The sequence below is a fragment of the Oncorhynchus kisutch genome, unplaced genomic scaffold (assembly GCF_002021735.2).
Source record: "Oncorhynchus kisutch isolate 150728-3 unplaced genomic scaffold, Okis_V2 scaffold1506, whole genome shotgun sequence".
Taxonomy (NCBI): Eukaryota; Metazoa; Chordata; class Actinopteri; order Salmoniformes; family Salmonidae; genus Oncorhynchus; species Oncorhynchus kisutch.
Genome location: NW_022263451.1, coordinates 1 through 4,723, shown reverse-complemented (window position 1 = coordinate 4,723; position 4,723 = coordinate 1). Strand labels below are relative to the sequence as shown.

Genomic DNA, 4,723 nt, shown 5'->3' with positions numbered 1-4,723 from the left:
GCCAAACTGTATCAGGGCCCAATTCAATCCCCAAAGTTCAGCTTTATAGCGTGATGGAAATTTAAAGGCAATGTTCCCGCTTTAGCAGAGACTGCATTAGGGGGAAACGCTGCACGTTGGCTCAATCAGAAAGTACCTTCACATTTCTATAGCTGAATCAATAACGCTTCAGCTTTCCATATTGAATAGTTCAAAGCTAGCCTTTCTGTAGTCCAAGATGAACTCTTAATTAAGGAGCCTACCTTTACTCCTTCAGGTCCAAGGACCTTCTGTTATCTTCTGAGGTAGACTGGCTCAAAACAGCCAAATACTCCATTTAAATGTGAATGGATTATTAATGGCGATCAGGTTCTAGAAACATTAAGTCATTTACTTACTCATTTCACAGATACAAAATATAGAATTACTGTACATCACAGGAGGCTGCTGAGAGGAGGTCGGCTCATAATGATGGTTGGAACGGCACGGATGGAATGGCATCAAACCCCTGGAAACCATGTGTTTGGTGTATTTGATACCATTCCACTTCAGCCATTACCAAAAGCCCGTTCTCCCCAATTAAGGAGCCACCAACCTCCTGTGCTGTACACTGTTTTAACAGGCTTTATCACAGTTGCAGCCGGCAGTATTTCTCAGTTACAACACGCTTCTGGAGGACTTCTTGTAACCTGGCGATATGTCATGATCAAGGGCTAGTCCTTTCCACATTGGCTCTCGAGTGGCGCAGCGGTCTAAGGCACTGCATCTCAGTGCTAGAGGTGTCACTACAGACCCTGGTTCAATTCCAGGCTGTTTCACTGTGATTGGAAGCCAATTGGCCCATCATTGTCTGGTTTAGGGTTTGGCTGGGGTAGGTCGTCATTGTTAATAAGAATCTGTTCTTAATTGACTTGCCTAGTTAAATAAAACTGTTTAAAAAAAAGAATGAGCAGCATTGTTTTAGTCAGTCACCCAGGTGATGTGTCATAAGCCTGGAGGCTAGCTGAGCTGTGGTAGCCATGGCAGTCTCTCAGGAGATGAGCTGTGGTAACCATGGCAACTGAGGCTAGAAGTGGGAAAAAAACAGAATATCCCTTACTTAGCATTGACAGCTCTCTGTAACATCCTTTATTTCGAGGTGGTTTGTAGTCTTTCCAAGCCGACAACGCAACAAAAATAATCATTTGACAAGCGGTTTCTCTATTGTCACGTTGTTGCAAAAAAAAAAAAAGAAAACACACAAAAAAACCAGGTCAAATCAAATCTTCTGAAATGCACCGAGTTGACCTTGACAGTCATTAGCGATAGAAAAACAGAGGAAGGGCAGATGCACCAAGGGGAGCTGGTTTGGCAGCACTTATTACTCCCTGATCTGTTAGCATCTGGTTAGAGTTAATAAGGAGTCCGTTTGGATGAAGATGGTCTCCTTTTAATTAAGGGCATTTCAAATCTAACAAGTGTTTTTGCAGGGTTTAAAATACATAAACCCTTTTCCTTTCCAATCCTCACTACTCTCTGAACACTAGCTACTACCAGACTGTTTCACTGAACAATCCCAGACTAGGGTAGGAACGGTCTGATGTGGTTCCATTTCCATCGTCACTGATCTGAAAGGACAGGGAAGGTCACTAAAGCAGAGGTTATAGCTAGGGGTTTGTCCTTTTACCTGTGCTGTTCTTTCAGATCAGTGCACATTGAAAGGAAATGAGACAAGGAGAGGACTCCACTTTAGACTAGTGCGGTGTGTCCTTACAGCAGGGTATTGGTCTTGTTTCAGAGAGACTGGAATAAAGAAAGTTGTGTTTTCATCATTTTATTTCAGGGTTTTTTCTTACTGGGATTAAATAAATGACAAGAGCGGATGAGAACTCCTGATAACGTGACTGATGTTAGACATTGACGTTTAGCACTTAACATCGACAAGAAATCCTAAAAACACGGGGTACAGCACTGCTTCTGATAAGATTCTCAACTTGGAACCAGTGACTTTGGTATTGTATTTATACATTACACTTTTCTGCAGAAAAAAATTAAATTAAAAAAAGTACCACAAATATAAAACTCCTCCACCATGTAAAATGGCTAAAACATTCAGAAAGTGACACCACGTTGTGACGTGACGTAATTGAGCAACACAATCATCTTTAAAAGCAGAGTTAGCACCGTTGCCGTACAACAGGCAAAAGTAGCCTTAACAACCTGGAGACACAAACTCGACATTAAGAGTAAATCAAACAGAACAAACGGAAGTAAAAGACTGAAACAATAGCGGAATAAAACCCTTATCCCACATTTAAGTGATTCTAAAAGAAAAGCCATGTGAAAATTCTCACAATCAGACAAAGGCAAAAATAAGGAAAGAGTAGGCCTAGTTCCCTGGAGTGCAGCCTTTTTCCTCACACAGGTCAGAAGAGATCAGAGAGTACCGTGTCAATATTTTTAAATGATTAAGTATTCATATATAGTATATACACATCTTGGACTGCTAAAGCTTGCTCACATAAGTAAACAGGTTACAACATGGCTTGGAAAGGACCAATGTATGCGACTACTGCACTGTACACTCCAAAAATATGTATAGAAACCACACAAGGCAGCAATATGGAGGGGGACAAAACACTGCTCGCTACACATCAGTAGTGGAATTACAATTTACAGTCAGAAATGAAACATGTCCCCATGGCTCAAGGAATATTATTCATTTACAGTAGAATAAATACTTTATGCTATTGCTACTCCTCCTGCGACTTACATTCTAACCCTAGACAGAAGCAGAGAAGCCAGTGTAAAGCAGACAGATGAAGTGTCGTCCCGTATGTTATGAGTTTTGTTCAAGACTAGTTGTGATTTTTTAAATTTTTTTAACTTAACTTCGTATTTCCACCCCAACTCCCTTTCCTAAATTATTTTGTTACTTTTGAGAAATGGTTAGGGAGGGAGAGGGGGCTGGAGAGAAAAAGTGCTATGAACCTAACTGTGGTCATAAGTTGGTGACAGTGAATTTAACGTCAAATTTTCCTTGGAACTTGTCCTTCTCGCTGTAGCCAATGTTCTCTCCGTAGGCTCTGCACTCGATGCGCAGCTCGGTGTTCATGGTGAGGTTGACGAACTGGAGGGCCACTAGGGGCTGCAGGTACTGGGGGTGGGCAGCTTGCCTTGTAGTAGTAAGGGTAATACTGGAGGGGGAAACCTTCCCCAATGCCGTAGTACTTCACCTCACCCATCTTACCAGCGTCCTCCTCTCTCTGCAAAGAGATTGGGTGAGACAGTCAAAAGGAGAAAGACGGTGCTATTTTGGTCATTCTGACATCTGACCTTCACCCAGAAACACATTTACAATGCCTGGTTTAGTGACGGAACAGGGACTATTCATCGAAAGCAATTCTAGAATTGCTCGAATGAACATTCCCCATTCAAGTCAACATTCCCTTAGGCTTCAATGTTGCTTTACTGACTACTGTCAACTGACATTGGAATGATCAATTGTGATTCGATGTTGTTCCATCTAATTCTGTCTGGCGTACTGTACCTTGTTGGTGCAGAAGATGGGGGCATGACGTTGGGCTGGACCTTGGTCTGGGCTCCCTCAGGGATGCTTTCATTGGAGCTGGGGGGCTGAAAGAATGGAGGATATGTACACAGTGAGGAAGGAGGCAAAACAATCTGTTAAAAACAGTAACACTTTTACCTAAGAAAGTTTATGTAGATTTTGTATTCAATAATGTACTACTACTTTGGGTAAAAGTAGGTAAATATGCATAAACTAACAACCAGGGGCCACTGGAAATATCAAAGTGACCAGTTTATACAAGGGGTCAACTTTTCATATGTCCTTAGGATATTTACCCGTGGCCTGAAGTTGACGATCCTGTTGAGCTTGACGATCAGGCAGGGTTTTCCTTCCTTGAAGCCAAAGTCTCTGTCTTCCATCCCGGAGCAAGGCCCAAGCCAGCTCCTCTGGAAGCGACAGGCCTTCCTGATCCCCACATCACTCTCCAGGTCACCACGGTTCTTATAGTCTTCGGGTTGCTCTGAAGGCAGGAGGAGGACAAATCAAAAATAAACAACTGAGCACAGGAAGCCACAACTGCTCGCTTCAACTAATTCATCAAAAACAAATTACAAAAAAACACCTTCTCTCTGAAGCCAATACACAACTCCATTCCATGTCCTGGACACTTAGTTCCTATCCCACCTGATGTTAGACTGTCAGAAAGGATTCAATAAGCAAAATGCTAGAAGATGATGGTTACCACCTCCATCTAAGTAGAGCTTCCACCACACTGAGCACCTCTTAGGTCTGTGTCATGGCAGGTGGTAGGACTAGGAGCTAGGGCTAGGACTAGGAGCTGGGGGTAGGACTAGGAGCTGGGGGTAGGACTAGGAGCTGGGGTAGGACTAGGAGCTGGGGGTAGGACTAGGAGCTAGGACTAGGAGTAGGACTAGGAGCTAGGGGTAGGACTAGGAGCTGGGGCTAGGACTAGGAGCTGGGGCTAGGACTAGGAGCTGGGGGTAGGACTAGGAGCTGGGGGTAGGACTAGGAGCTAGGGGTAGGACTAGGAGCTAGGGGTAGGACTAGGAGCTAGGGGTAGGACTAGGAGCTAGGGGTAGGACTAGGAGCTAAGGGTAGGACTAGGAGCTAAGGGTAGGGGGTAGAGAGCGGAATGGAACACTTCCTGGCCTCCACAATCCTCGTATTTCATTGTCCCGCTGTTTGTCTCGTCGTACATAACCAGGAACTCTC

The 4,723-nt window shown here is 43.8% G+C and overlaps 1 pseudogene; it reads right to left on the bottom strand.

Moving 5' to 3' along the window:
• Positions 1-2,835: 2,835 nt before the first annotated feature.
• LOC116366486 (sodium/potassium-transporting ATPase subunit beta-233-like) lies at positions 2,836-4,718 on the bottom strand (annotated as a pseudogene).
• Positions 4,719-4,723: the final 5 nt, after the last annotated feature.